The 16,166-nt window shown below is 37.4% G+C and overlaps 1 protein-coding gene and 2 long non-coding RNA genes across 3 annotated transcripts in view; 1 reads left to right on the plus strand and 2 right to left on the minus strand.

The window, feature by feature from the left end:
• LOC109072325 (muscarinic acetylcholine receptor M2-like) overlaps positions 1-16,166 on the plus strand; it is a 72,517-nt gene that overhangs the window by 52,813 nt on the left and 3,538 nt on the right. The gene's annotated exons all lie outside the window — the stretch shown is intronic.
• Positions 1,328-7,433, minus strand: LOC109077271. The gene is made up of 5 exons (XR_002015561.2): positions 6,735-7,433; positions 5,131-5,250; positions 4,776-4,866; positions 2,101-2,213; positions 1,328-1,882 (listed from the first exon to the last, which is right to left on the minus strand). It is a non-coding gene; the product is annotated as an uncharacterized LOC109077271 (long non-coding RNA).
• LOC122136964 lies at positions 8,028-16,156 on the minus strand. Its single transcript, XR_006154446.1, has 3 exons — positions 15,175-16,156; positions 8,431-8,511; positions 8,028-8,220 (listed from the first exon to the last, which is right to left on the minus strand). It is a non-coding gene; the product is annotated as an uncharacterized LOC122136964 (long non-coding RNA).

The raw sequence follows: 16,166 nt of genomic DNA on the forward strand, positions 1-16,166 counted from the left end.
CCTGATTCCCAGAAGCCCTTGAGTCTTGTTGTCCTGGTTTATTTGTACGGTTCCTAATGAGGATGTATTAGTGGGCTTATTTTGGCAGCAGCTTTGAGAAATGACTTTATTTGCTGGACAGCTGCCAGTCCTCTTCTCAAACATTAGAGCTCGCTTTCTGTCTCTGCCTCAGTCACATCTCAGGGATGCTAAAATCGCTGCACGCTTATACTGACATTAGAAAACCAGCATGCTAGCTCTGTAATGCATCATCACTGTCAGTAGCTGACATAAAAGCAAAACCTTTAAAGGCTCTGTTACACTGTGTCCTAACCAGGTGTGACGATAAAAGGAAAAAAGTGATAAACATTAACTCTTCTCTTCCACATTAACCTGTTCAGTACAGGGCATTTTTGTGACTAAATACGCCCACAGTGAAATCTCATTGGTTCAAAATCATGCTCAAGCCAATGAGATTCACTTGCCCATTCAAAACTAGCTGCTGCAATGCTTTGGTGTTCTGGATAGTTGCCAGACCCTTACCAAAAAGTAGTATACTTCAAGTTTATTTTATTAAGTATACTTAAGTAAAGTTCAAGTATATTTAGACTTTTTGTAAGTATAAATAAATAAAAAAAAAATGACATTCAAGTATATTTCTGAGGAGTACATAAAGCCCATTTCTGAGAAGTACATAAAAAGTAAACTAAAAGCATACTTTCCTATTTTTAGTTTAAAAGAAGTATACTAATAGCACACTTGAATAAACTTCTTTTTCGTAAGGGGAGTGTTGCTACACAGTTGCTAAAGTGTTCTGAGTAGTTGTTACTTTGTTTCCAGGCAGTTGTTGGAGTGTAATGCACTGTTGTAACGATTTTACTAATTACAAGCAAAACAATAACAAAAAGTTGTTACTTTGTTTCCAGGCAGTTGTTGGAGTGCTTTTTATCAATTCCAAGAACTTGCTACACAGTTGCTAAAGTGTTCTGAGTAGTTGATGGCTGTTTCTCAATTCCAAGAATGCAAAGAACGGACTTGTGTTCTCTTGGAGACCGGTCTTGGTAAGCTTCCTTGAAAGAACGAACTCGGAAGGACGCGAGAACACAGAACGCACCCTTATGAGTATTGAGTTGTGCTGCGTTCTTGCTTAACTGATCGTATAGTCACAAGCTTAAGCAGCGGCCAATGAACCATAAATATAACATAACATTACAAACAAATAACGTATTAATCATAACTTATTAGTCATAACTTATTAAAACATTTCATATTATTATAGATAATATTTACTTACAATATAATCTTATATCGTTTTATTTTACAGCGTTATATGTTCAACTATGACTATGTAAAGATTAATTTTAATATGCCAGTAAAAATACTGCAGACTTATAACTTTAATAAAAATAAGTAAAAAAAAACGGTAAATGTTTACTTTCAAGAGCCGTCAAGCATTTGCGAGAGCGAGTTTAAAGCTTGCAGGCTTCCGTACAGCGGCCGCGCGCAGCGTCTTCTGTGATTTCTAACGGCTCGATTCTCTCAAGTCTGCACTCGATGCATCCTCGATATCAAGAACACATCCAGGAACTTTCATGCGTCCTCTTTACTCGCGTTCTTGAGAATTGGAACTGAACTTCGACGGTTAATGATGACGTAGAGCGAGAACACAAGGACGCAAGATCGCTAAAGAACGCATATTGAGAAACAGCCGATACTTTGTTTCCATGCTGTTGTTGGAGTGTTTTGGAAGGTTGCCAGAGTGTTGCTATAAAGTTGGGGTGTTCAGGTGATTCCTTGATGATTGCTTACCTCAAGTCAATGATAGTCTGTTCTTTAGATATGGCTCAGGTCCCTCCCTCAATGTAAAATAGGACATTTTTCACCCATACCAACAGGTCAACATCTGTTGATCGGTTAGTAAAGTAGTGATTTAACATAAATAAAAAAACAATGCAAAACAAAATCATATAGGCTTTTACAAACTCACATCAATTAAAATAATGATGGTGATTAACACAAAAAAAAAAGCTGTGATCTTTGCACAGCACTTGATCGACTGATGGTGGTTAGCACATGTGTCATATTGACCATGTTTGAGCATCCCCAAGTGTTCCCCAGTACCTCAGATCTCAGATGGATGGCGGCGGAGGGATCAGACAGGCTCCGGGCTGCACAGTACTCACTGGCTCAAACACACAGCAATATTTTAAAGCCATTACTCCTCCACGCTTTCGCTGGGAGGAGAGAAAATGAAAACCAATCACCCTTGAGCACATTACAGACTTCAGTCAGCTCAGCCTCTCTTGTGTCCTCTTTATCTAACCAATAAATCTCTCTCGCTGCAGCACAATACTGTCATTCACACACAACACTGTCCTCATGTCAAGAGCTTATATGGAGTAATGTAATACCAAACCTCTCTCAGGACATAAAACGACAGCAAGTCAATTCACAATCAGACAGAACATCAAAATAAAAGGAATATTCTGGGTTCAAGTCAACGTGGAATGAAAACCAATCCAATCAACTTTCTTAAAAAATGTTCCGGGTGTTATTGTAAACGATTTGAGTGTTTGCATTTTTGACTTACCTTCCTGATTGATAAAATCAAGTCCTGTCCTACATTTTTCCTCAGTGAATATCCTGTGTTACTCATAAATACATTATGGTTTTGTTTTGAAATATTCTTCTCACAGTTTAACTACTATCAATTATGAATCGCTCGTGGCTTGGGAAGCTACGGTTTCTCTTGTAACATGTCACGATTATACATTCAAAACACAGTAATAGTTGCATATCTCAAATGTTTATCTACGCACTTGCCTGCCAGGCCTTTATTATAAGTGCATCTGTCAACGTGTTTCCTCGTTGGTTTATACGCACAGAGGGATCATCATCTACAGCACATGATGCTGTAAACACGTATTCCTTCAAGACTAGGAAGACTTGAAGAGGTGAAGGAAACAACAGAGTTCAGTGGCATCACCCTCTCACCCGGTTTCTGCTCTTCTGCCAACTGGGACGCTGGAAATTATGCAAATGAGCGGATGTGCAAATGTGAGGTATTTAATATACAGTATGCATAATTGATGAGGGCAGAGGAGGAGAGAGAGGATAATTGAGGCACGGTTTTGTGAATAGCTGAGAACTTCTCTGTATGGCATCTGATGAACAAAAAGATTTTCAAGGCTGATTTTCATACGCCGCGAATATAGAAAGAGACACACGCGCATTAGAGGGACACCGAGAGCCGTGCGCAGAGCCAAAGAAGGCTATTAATTCATTACGGCTGACTCATTACTGACCTGCCTGCTTCCATTTGCGCTCCACTATGTCAGACACAGGCCTGGTGGTAAAGGTTAAGCCACTCGAAATGTGATGTGTCCTGTAAGAGTGTGTTTGAGGAGGATGGGCGTGATGAGCTGGATAAGGTGTCAGGTTAATAGTGGATCAAGTGTGGCGTGTTATGACTGCCGCAGGTCATGCATACAATGATCAGCTCAAAACTCCATTCCAGGGATTAAGTGTCATCACACCGGGCTCATCCCAGAACTCTCAGCCGGGTTTTCCGAGGACACTGGCGGTGATCTGTGCTAGACTTCGCAGACATACTCCAAACAAAAGCATCTGTGAGTTACGATGTGAGCGTCAGAGCTGCTGTGCACTTCCAGCTCTGAGGAACACTGTCACACAGTGGCAAAAAGCGAGGGAGGAGTAAAAATCAAGGTTACGAGTAAGCCACTTACAATGAAAGCTAATTGGGCCAATTTCTAGAGGATTTGAAAGCAGAAATGTTGAGTTTAGAATTATATGAGAGTACTTGAATTCAATTCTTTCAGCCTTAAAGCTGTTTGGATCATCATTTTTACCATTGTTTTAGGGTGTAAGGCACTGCATTGGCAACAAAGTTATAAAATTGTATATGAGAAACAGGTTAGCAAGCATTTTTTTACCTTAAAAGCATGTTAACATATACATATTATTTATGTCTTGTCGCTATACTACTGAAACAGTGAGCATTATGATGTTTATGGATTTTCACTTCTTTTGTAAATGCCCCATTGCAATCAAGGTTTTGCTATTTTTTAAAAAATGGAGGCATAAATAGAAATTCATTTTTGTCAATTGAGCCTAACTTGTACTGGGCCCAGAATACTCCTTTAAGGCAGCTTTGTGCCGCCTCCAAATTCTGTGCAACCATAAAATGCCACAAAAAATATATATTAAAAAAAAAAAGGTTGCAATAAAAAAAAAAAGATAAAATGTCACAAAATGTCACAAAAAGTCAAAAGGCACAAAAACGTCACAAGAAAATGACAGATCTTTTCTTCCGTATTTTGATGTATATATGAGTGAAATTATCTGAGAGAAAGAAAAACATGTAGGGCTGGGGACTTGGTTTTATACATCGATTGTTGATTGGATGAAGGCAGAAAGGGGTGAGTTTTAAGTGGACTAGCTGAAGCCCGGCTTACGCAACCAGAGAGAAGTCTGTCGTTATAACTGGAAAGCTGAGTAATGATGTGTTGATTAAGAATTATGAGATCAAAATTTGTTTTATATTTAATTAAATTTACACAAACATGATTCTTAATAACATGAATGGTGTGCAATAGATGAAAAGGTTGACTTTAAAGAGAGATGAACAAGTTTAAAGGTATAATAAAATGCAGTGTAAAGACGGCTTAAGTTGCTTTCCATTAAAATTAAAATAAAAGAGTCAGCTAAACTAAAAGTTGGTAATATTACTAAATGTCAGCATGAGCTCGCAATGCAATGGCAAGAGTTTTCTTTACCTTTCCAGCGTCCTCTGAAATCTCGTTTGGCACTGGATCCGTTCAGATCTAAAGTGACGCATCACATATTTATGCTGTAAGACGAGAGAAACTGAGAAACACAGAGAAAGAGAATAAGAGGTCAGTGAAAATAATGAAGAGAAACAACTCCAAAAAGCTAACGCTTTATCTCCTTTCTGCTCTTTCTCTTTTCCCATTTTCTCTATCGCTCCCGATCTTAATGAGTACCACAGTCGTCCATCCTACAGCGGCACACGGGCCGTACGTCACCACTTCGCGAGGACAGGAGGGAGATGGGACACGGAAAACACAACTCAGCAACAATGACTAGACGAGTCCACAAACACACACTTACTCTCGGCTCTATGCGGCTCTTTCTCAAGGGCACCGTTAGAAGAAACTCATTGCATTTCTATGCTTCTTCTGACTTGATGCTGTGCACCATAACTGGTGCTTTTGTGCAGCCGTCTGTTCTCTGGGAAGAAAGAAACGCAGCATGAAAACACCCTGGGGAAAGGAAAATCACAAATGAGTTCTCTTTAACATCTCGGTGTATTCTCCAGGACAGAGACTTTTACTCAAGCGTCCTGTTGCATAAGAAAAACACCCTCAAAATCTCACGCATGTCTTCGCTGTTTAAGAAATCGAGACATTTAAACAGTTTCTTCCTCCCTTTAAACGCATGACTCATGTTGGTGTGTGTGTATATATGCTGTCTAGACAGTAACGGTCTGCGGTGCATCTCAAACACACATTTGTATTTTCAACGTGTTCGGAGTCCGCTCGCAACACATCACCTCTGACCTTCTCAAACACAGAAGCAGAAGGCTAATATTTATCATCGGAGTCTGACAGCAGGATATACAGCAGCAGCCACAACATACATTATAGTCAGAGCAATAGTTAAAGCGTCAACATGTTTATAGTCAAGTCAGATTTATTTGTATAGCACTTTTCACAATACAAATCCTTTCAAAGCAGCTTATCAATAAAGTCATACTGTTATGTCTATAATGCCTTAGTGATTTAACAAAGCGCAAGTGCTGGGTGATCGAGCGATATATAATGATGATACAAGTAATCATCCAGATTTATATCAAGCTATATTGTACTTATAGTGCTGTCCAGCACATATATCAGTGCCGCAAGTAACTCATGCACATCCGAGCATTTTAGAGATTTAAATATTGATTGTTTTGTTTTATTAATAAAATAAAAAAATATCAGTTTTTTTTCTATTAAGAGATATAAATATTGGTTGTTTTGTTCTGTTAAGAGATTCAAATATCGATTGTTTTGTTCTATTAGATTCAAATATTTGTCAGGGTTTTTTTTTCTATTAAGAGATTTAAATACTGGTTGTTTTGTTCTGTTGAGAGATTTAAATGTTGGACGATTTTGATCTATTAAGAGATTTACATATTTGTCAGTTTTATTCTATCAAGATAACATGATAGTATGTTTCTGGCCTACCAAACCACTCAAACACTGATTACAGTAATAGGAGTGTTAATTAACATTATCGATGTGTTCGTAGAAGTAGCTAATGAGTTGGTAAAGTTATAGGTGGTGGGTGTTATATATATTAATGGAGTAGAACAAGAAAAACAGGGCTATTTAACCAGATTGTTTCCCATTTCAGATTGGACTCTCTATCACAGGTTGTGGGCAGTCGGAGAGACGATTAGACCCTGTGGACACAAACACACACACGCTCGGGTCTGTGGACCTCATTGCCATGCATTATGTGGAGCCAGGCTGCAGCAGAGGCGAAACCCACTACTAACCAGCATGCTGTCAGGCTGTAATGGCTCAAACTAGAGCATTACCCCTTGAGACAAACACACACACAACCGCTGTAACACCCTACACACTCCTGATGTGATGTGCTTTTATATATGTCTCAGTGCTGAGATTATAACAACAGGCCAGATCTACATGATCAAATGAATTACTCACCTTCTTCACGCTGAAATGCATCTTATCCAGGCCATTATCTAGGAGGATGCTGGGAAAATGGCATCTAACCTCATCAAATGAGCTATCAAAAGCATGTAACCATATAGAGAGGGTGGAAAATGGATATGAAAAACTATACTGGCTCAAAAAAAAAAAACATTTTAAGTGGACCTCAAGGGAAAAATTAAATAGAGTGCAACATTCGTGCCGGACGTAAAAACATTTTCTCCATAGGGAAATCGATTTATAACTATAAACCTTTATAGACAGACCTGCTGTGAGTTCTAAGGTTGTTAATCGGTGGTATATGTTTTTCTGGAAGACATCAGCATCATTTTCACTCAAAATAATCATGTTTAACGGAGGCATTTGTGGTGAAAAACTACATTACCCATGATGCTGTCTAGAAGTCGCAATGAGCAAACAACACCAAAAGAGCTCCCATGAAGCATTGCTAAAATTCTTTTAAATTTTCATATTTCACAATATTACTGCTTTTACTATATTAGCAGAAGAAAAACTTTTTACAAAAAACTTTTTGACTCATTTCAGGTATATAAGCACCGCAAATGACATAATCGAGCATACAGTAGATATAATTGACTATTTTAAATGAATAGATTTATATTTCTCCATCGACTGACTGTCCTACACAATGCATCATGGGATTGTGATTTTCTTCCCTCATTAAAGACGTTCAATTCACCCTTAAACCTCTTTTTACTTTATGTCAAACCATCTAACAATTCTATTAATACAAATCAAAAAATGCAATGTCACAATTTAAATTGTAGCGTGAAGGAAGACGTTTTTTTAAATCCCTATGGGAAAAATGAATGGAAAATATACTTCCGGAACCAACACTGTTAAAAATATATACGGGCACTAATGCACTCAAAAGCAAAACACGCACAACTTTAAATCAGGACTGACTAACAGCTAAAAAGATTTTGTCTAATGAAGAAGCTGTAACAAAAAGCATATGTGCATGTGTGCTAATATTGCATCAGATGTCCTGAGCTGATATCCAGACCGCCAGATGTTTCCGTGTGTCCATAATGGGTTGTTTCAGGGGCAGTGCCAGCGTCCACAGAGCCCCGCTGAGCACCATCTCCATCTGCCAACACTCACAGCTGAGGCCCCACGCCACAACACACTCTGCTGACCAAAACACCACAACACACAAATACACACACATAAAAAAAAACAAAACAAAAAAAACTCAACAAAAACAAAAGACTCAATCTACACATATATATGAATGCCACAGCCTGAGTATTTGCGTACTTACTCAGCAGGACTGATGCTCTGATGGTCAAACCTGATGGCTTCAGGTGTCAGAATGAAATGTTTGAGAGCCACTCACTCCAGTAAACGTCTTCCAGGATGATTCAGAGACGTTAAGTGTGTTTGTCAGCATGCTGTCATACACTAAAAGTCCAGAGTGACAGCAGCAGATGGAAGACGTCGCAAACACTACTGCTGCCTGTCAAACACAATCAGGCATCTGTATCAGGGCACAAACACTCTCTGCTGACTATAAACACTCGCATATTCACTTAATATTACCAAATGTTTCCAACAAGCTCGTGTGGAATCTGTTGTTAGTCTGTTTTCACAGGTTTGAGCTCATAGAGCCTCTCCTCAGTTTGTCATTAACCTTTCAGCCTGACCTACACACCTGCTACACACACACCTGCTGTGAGTTCACTCGGATATAACCATGTGTCCATCTGTGTCAGATATCTGTAACAGGGTGGAAACGTCACTCACACACCTAGAGGAAAGAAAAATCACAAAAGACCACATTAATTTTTCCCAAGTTCCTGGACAGCATATATACACACCATTTTACATACATATACCTACATACAGCTGTTTTCAACATTGATAATAATAAGAATGGTTTCTTAACTTTAAAGGTGATTTTCTCAATATTCTGATTTTTTTTGCACTTTCAGATTCCAGATTTTCAGAAAAGTTGTATCTCAGCCATCCTAACAAACCATACATAAATGGAAAGCTTATTTATTCAGCTTTCAGACAATGTATAAATCTTAATTTCACAAAATTGACCCTTATGACTGGTTTTGTGATCCAGGGTCACATATATACAATTTATTTAAGTAAATGAAAAAGAATATTAAGAATATTCTTAATATATATAAAAAAAATAATTTAAGCATTTTTCATGAAAGACAATTAAAGGGGTCATATGATGCAATTTCATGTTTTCCTTTCTCTTTGGAGTGTTACAAGCTGTTTGTGAATAGATAAGATCCCTAAAGTTGCTAAAAGAAGACTAAAGTCTCAAAAGTTAAGACTCCATGCCCTCCTAAAATGCCTCATTTAAACATGCCCCCACATGTCTACGTTACTGTGTGGGATGATTTGCATAACCCCGCCCAAATATTCATGCAAAGAAAGAAGGCGTAACTTTGATTCTCGCTGTAGTCATAGACTGTATAAAAACATGGATGTAGTGTCTGTGACGTCACCCGCAGTTTTCTGAAGAATGTTTTTGAAGCCTAAAGTAGTCCGTCGCCATCTTGGCAGTGCGTCACTGCATGTGACTCCCGGATAATCGAAAATGGGCAAAAAGGCGGGAGCTGAACACTTAATCCACGCCCACAAAGCTCGACATCATAACAAGCAGCGGCAATCCACCTGTCACTCAAGTGGCCACGCCACTATATTAAGCAGAACTTTAAGGCATAATATAATTTAAATGGATGAGTTATTAAAAAAAAAACATCCCCCTCACAGTTGTCATGAAGGGCAAAATTTGCTATATAGACCAAAATAATTTTTTGAACCAGGCTGTAAACATGTTTTTTTCGGCTGTAAAGTTGGGCATTTTAACATGGGGAATCTATGGGATTGACTCCCTTTTGCAGCCAGCCTTTAGCGGCCAGCTGACGAATTACAGTTTAAGACACTTCAGTGTTGGCTTCACGAGAGAGAGCAGGAGGTTGATGCTTGGCTGTAGTATTGTTGCTGACGCCACCATGTTTTGGAGATGCTGTGTTTCGTTGTGAAAGCGAAACTACTTTGTTTGGCCTTCCAAAAGAGGACTCAACTAGAAATCAGTGGTTAAGTTGTATTTACAACACTGTTCCAGAACAGTTCAACTCAAATATTCAGATTTTATGGAGGACTGTTTTCCTGAACCTGGGAGAGCAGCCTACAATGCCAGTGTCCGGTTGTGCATAAAGACTGTTTCTATAAAGTGGCAAAATTCCAACTTTGCAAGGACAGTCTGGCGCTTCTGACTCACTGCCTGTAAGTACGTTTTCATATTTAAAGAACTTGCAACTGATTATTCAAAGTTTCTCTGATCACAATGTAGAATAGCACTTGTTGTTTGTCGTTTCTCTGATCACAAATGCAGACATGGTTTTGTTTACATGGCGCAATACGTAACAACGTGTTTAAAGACAGTATAAGTCATTATAATCCATTATTGTGACACTGGGACACACATCACAGTATGTTAAGGGGCGTAACATTTCCGTCACATGCTTGAGGCATTCAGCCAATCACAACGCACTGGATAGCTGGCCAATCAGAGCACACCTCGCTTTTCAGACCAATGAGCTTTGTAAAAATCGATGTGTTTCAGAAAGACGGGGCATAGAGGAGAAACAATAATGTACAGTATGTGAAAAATAATGTTTTTTTTGAACATAAACACATTACACCAAATAAACAAAATAATGTTCTTTTTAGCAGCATCATATGACCCCTTTAAACACACTTTTTGTCTCTTGATCATTAAAATGTCAAACAAAAACACCCCTCTCTCTGTCCACACCGCCGTCAGCTGCACAGGAAAGACAATCTCTGCACCAGAAGAACTACATCATTAAAATCGCATTGAGGAGCCATTCATCCATTTAGACTGAAATCTCATGCCACTATCTAATCAGAGACCGTTGCAGGACCGCCACAGTCAATACAGAAGAGACAAGACACTGGTCCTGTACTCTGATGCTGTGTGTGTCAGTCAACATCACAGTAAATTACTGGATGCTAATAGTTCGATTACACTGACCATAACAACATAATCCAGACCGAAGCCACAGGGGGGTCCATCTAGAGACCGCAATGAGCTGAGTCCGAGACGAAAACAGATTTAGGAAAGCAAACATTATATAAACCATAAACTATATTTTCATTCATCCTTAACTGAGACGCAGATAAACATGTTCACTGTAAATGAACGACTGGACTAATGTTGCAGATAAAACAGATGAAAAATAATCCCATAAACTCACATTTAAAAGTCATATCTATAATATCAGAGACTTGCAATTCTCTTGACTTGGATATTAAGAAACTGCCTCGCATCACCATAGCAAACAAGTTTATAGCTCACAATTTCAAAATTTTTTCTCATAATACTGAGAAAAAAAGGCTGATTTATGAGATATAAATGCAAAATTGTAGTATATATACTTGCAATTGTGACAAAAATGAAAACTGTGAGAATAAAATGAAAATTCTTATTTGTATTTAAGGGCAAAAACAAAAGTCGAATTGTGATATGTAAACTCAGAATTCAGAGAAAATAATTGTGAGATAAAAGTCTCAATTACCTTATTATTATTTTTATTTTATGTTGGAAACAAGCTTCCATAGTTACTTACCATGTCTTTGTATTAATTTGTAAAATTTACTACCGATTTCCGAGTGAAATTTTTTTTGTTGTTGTTGTGATTAAGACTAGATGAACATGCTCTGATTGAACTTTTGCTTAATGTTATTAAAATCATAACAAAATGCTCATAACAATTATATGATTGGCTCAGACTCATGAGCAATACGATCAGCTGAGTGATTTTTTTATATTTCCTTTTGTTGTTGTTTTTTGTGGCCACTGTCCAGAGAGCATTAATCCAGGCAAACTCTGGAGCTGATCTATTATACAGGTCAAGATGGCCATTGTGCTATGCCTGTTTATGTAAATATATGCATCTGTGGTCAGACGCTGAGATTTATCACAGTGGCTGCACTGCGGACACAAACCTCTCTCCGAATAGGAGAGGAAAACTGTAAGCAAAGCACAGAAAGGGGGAAGCAGAAAAGGGGTAAAAGTTGGAGATCAGTCCTTGGTGCGTCCCATAGGGCAAAGGCAATTTTCAGCTCTACTGAGCCAATTCCACAACAACTGAAGTCCGAAAGGCTGACAAAACTTATTCATAATGCCAAACTTCTCCATTTTGTCATTCAACATAAGGCTCCGGCCGACTCAAATTTGGACCAGAGATCAGAGAACTCCATTAGTAAGCAGCAGTGGGATATGAATGTGGTCTCAGGCAGAATAATTCTGATTGGAAATGAGGGCAGTTTGTCATTATAAAAAAAACAGCCGGCTTCTGAAGAACTGAATATATGGACGCTTAATGACTCAAATGCATTCCATTACACCTGATTAGTCAAGCAGGTCCGAGCTTTTATGACTCCAAAAGCAGAATATCACACAAACGCCCAACGAAACGAGCCCTGAAACCACAGCCTGAAGAGGGGAAAGCTCAAAAGTAGATTAAAACCAGAAGAAATGATGCCTACAAAAATACAAACGATCCCTTCCAAAACATGCTGGTTTCTACATTGAAAAAATCAGGTGCAGGATTTACTTTGAAACTATTTTCACTCTGTATTTATTTATTTAGTTATTTTATGTATACTTTTACGCTATATTGGCATCAAAGGGTATATTCATGGCAAACTCCATAATAATACGATTTAAATAACAACACTTAAATGTATTTTATACAATAATTGAACAATTACAAACAAAAATAAATATAAAATAATATTATAAAATAATAACAAAAAAAAAACAATTACATATAATCTTTAAATTTTATATTTACTAAAAAATAATTCCAGGAGAAACTTTCTTAAAAATGTCATTAATGCATCGTAGGTGTCCTTCACGGACAGAACGAATGCACTGCGACGACTCGAGCTCTGTAAAATATGGCGCACAAAGTGAGAGAAATGTCAATTAAAATATGTCATTCAATATTAAAAGATCAATAAAAATAGTTAAACTGAATTATAAATACATTTGTGTGTGCTGTGTATTTTTATGAGTATTAGTTAAATTAGAATGTATAAACAGGTGACCACTTTACCGCAGCACATAATATAAAATACAATATAAAATACATATATACTTATAAATACAAACACACACATATACATATATTATTTATTTATTTAAATGTAAATATATTTTCAGCATCTTGTTTTTGTTGTTACTCAATAAGCTAACAAAGAACTCTACTGGAGTCGACTGAGAGTCAATTGACTTGCATGCATCATGTAAGGAGTTATTTATATGATGCACACAGTTCCTGCCTACAGTATGCCCAGCATCCCTAATCTGCAGTTTTAATTAAGATGCACTAGAAGGCAGCTGACTATATAGACAGCAAGGCTTTGGAACGAAGCCACTGTGTACACATAACTGTGCTTGTCTGAATGCACTGGAGTGCAGATCGCCTTTAGCAGGCGGTGATGTGTCGTGTTGCGGTTATTGACTCCTCCCCGCAGACACAGCGGGCTCCGTCTGCATTGTTGCCGTTCGCCTCTTCTAAAAACACAGATTGCTGGACATGAGCATTTTTATAGGGATTAGTTTGGCTTAGTGCTGTGGCTAACGCCATGATTAGGGCTTTCTGGCACTGGAGATAAGTGAATTCTCTCTGGTTATTCAGGGGAAAAGCAGCAAATAAGGCAGCGTTTTAATGGAGAAAAACAGAAAGAACTGTCTCTCTGTAAGACTGATAACCTCTTCCCTCTAATCACCATTACCGGACTCACATCTATTCACATTCACAGAGAGAGAGAGAGAGAGAGAGAGAGAGACAAGCATTAGGTTAATTTTGCCCCCAGGCGCTCATATGGGAACCGTTCCTTTGCTCTAATCCTGATTTTTAATACAAAGAGGAAAGGCACGACTGAGCCAGAAGCGGGAGATTAAGCTGACAGTCCCAATTTGTCGTTTTTCCTTATATCTTCAGTCCAAAGGATCAAACAGCTGTAAGGTTACAGAACCAGCTCTGAATTCATACAACCTGTTGTGTGCAGTCATCCATGATTCACAAATGTCAGCGGGTACTATTTTTAGGACCATTACGATTTTTTGCCCTCTGACATTATTTCACAACAACTGAAAAAGCCATTTTTAGCAAGGTTTCTGTAGGTTTCATCAAAGTAATTTTACGACTTAACTAGAAATACTTTTACTGTACCTTCCGATCACGCAGATGTTCTTCCACATGTTTTGCAATCATCTGAAGATTCTTAAATCAAGACACATCTACTTGAGAAGCAAAATGACATGAGATAGGAAGTCTTGTTTTCTGAGTTTATGATGAATACCTCATTGATAGATATTTAACTCACTTAATTTTGTTTGGTTTCTCAGAAAACAATACTTCTGATTTTATTTTGCATCTCAAGTAACCACATCTTGATTTAAGGATGTTTTGGATATTTGCATTGGAAACCAAGACAAAAATACTGAGGAAGATTTAATGGGATGGCTTCATGAATGTAAGACTTTTTGCTTCAATTTAAAACCTTTTTACTTTGTGGAAGAGTGAATTAAGACTTTAATTTAAAAATTTTATTTTAAGATTTATTTATTTAGTTTTACATTTTTATTTTGGGCTCTGAAATGTAAGTTAACCTGAACTTGTTTTCATGAGATTTACCATTAAGTTCACAGAACTAGTTTTATGCAGTTCTAGTACTGAAATGAACCCAAGAATCAAAAACGCCGAGCTAAAAAAACATGTGATGAAACATTAAATCTCCAAAGAAGCATATGAGTCAGCTCAAGAACCTTATACAGCCACAAATGCTTCTTGACATAAAGCAGGACTGAAGTGAACGGGCGCACGCTTGCGCGCGCTCACGAGGAGCCAGTGTAATTAAATGCTGGAGATGGATCAGACAGCGCGCGTGCTGTTGACTTTAAAGAAGAAGTTGAAAGTCACGAACGCTTTCAAGTTCGAGCAGTGCTTAAAATTTCCCTTTCACTTATTTCATCCGTTTCATTATTCACATTAGCTGAAATCACACCCTTCACATTTTAATTGGCGTGATGTTGGAATTGGCACTCTTAACGAGATATTTCAATGTTTTACGAGTGTGTGTGATCACGGAAAATGTCCAAAAACACTCCGTTCAATGTTCATTTATTACATGAAGCCAACGATATTGAACCACATTAAACTACTTAGTTAAACTAACTTACCTCACCGTTTCCATGGAGACTAGGTTAACCAGTTTAACTGAAATATGATGTCAGTAACGTTATTCGTTTCTTCGCCTCAAACTGTGATGTTGCGGTGAAGTTTTGACGGATTCTGTGTGGAATAAGTTACGAAAGTGGCTTATTAAAACCAAAACACACACTTACTGTAATAATTTCTGCTGTACAGAGCTGGTACGGGAAAATATGCAGTTTTTCAGGGAATATCCATGAATATTAAGAGTTGTGAGTTCCCCTCAGATGAACGCTGAATCACCTCACCACTTTATGTTAACAAGTTCGACTGGCAGATGTCCTCATGGTGTTTAGGTTGTTGGTTATTCGGTACTTTTTAATTTTATAAATCAGAAATATTACTTTATAAAACTCTGTGAGGTAAACCCGACGCTGCTTTCATGTCACGAGCTTCCCGCCGATTCTTCTCTCAGCCGCGCGAGACACGCACCGCGTTAAGCGCGAAAACAAAATTTCACTATTTGTTTTTTTTTTTAATAAAAATATTATTTTCTAAGATAACGCTAGTATAAAACATTATGTAAACAATTAAACTGAAAAAAAAATCTAATGTTTAAACAGCCTAGTAAATACTAATGACACTAATAATGCTCTCACTGTAAAAAAAAAAAAAAACATTTAAAAATAATCATGGGTCTTGTAATTTTCATTAAAAATAATTAAGGTGATAATTAAAAATAGTGTATATATCTTATACAGTATAGATAAAAATAATGTAAATAAATTGAGCTTCAGTGTTGTATAGAAAATATTAAGAACTTCACAAAAAAAAAAAAAAAAACAAGAGATATGTTTTCCTTATTTGTTTAGGAAACTTAAGCAGTTTTGAGGCAAAACTGAAAGAAATAATTAAACTGAAAAAAGCAAAGAAGGCTACCTGTTTATTTTAAGAGAATTAGCTCAATTTTGCAGTTTTATTTTTAGCAGTGATTGTTAGTTCCCAGCATGCTTTGCATATGGCTGCATATGGAAAGTAAATATTGAAATTAAGTGCCACTTTATGTGTTATTTTGAGCAAAGAGAAACACCTATTAATGTTTAATGTTCATTTATGTTTGACATTTGAAAGAGTCTGTATTATGTTGAAGTTTCTATCATTAGGCTACCATTGTGTAATTAGAAGA

Source organism: Cyprinus carpio, chromosome B4 (genome assembly GCF_018340385.1).
Source record: "Cyprinus carpio isolate SPL01 chromosome B4, ASM1834038v1, whole genome shotgun sequence".
In the NCBI taxonomy this organism is placed as follows: Eukaryota; Metazoa; Chordata; class Actinopteri; order Cypriniformes; family Cyprinidae; genus Cyprinus; species Cyprinus carpio.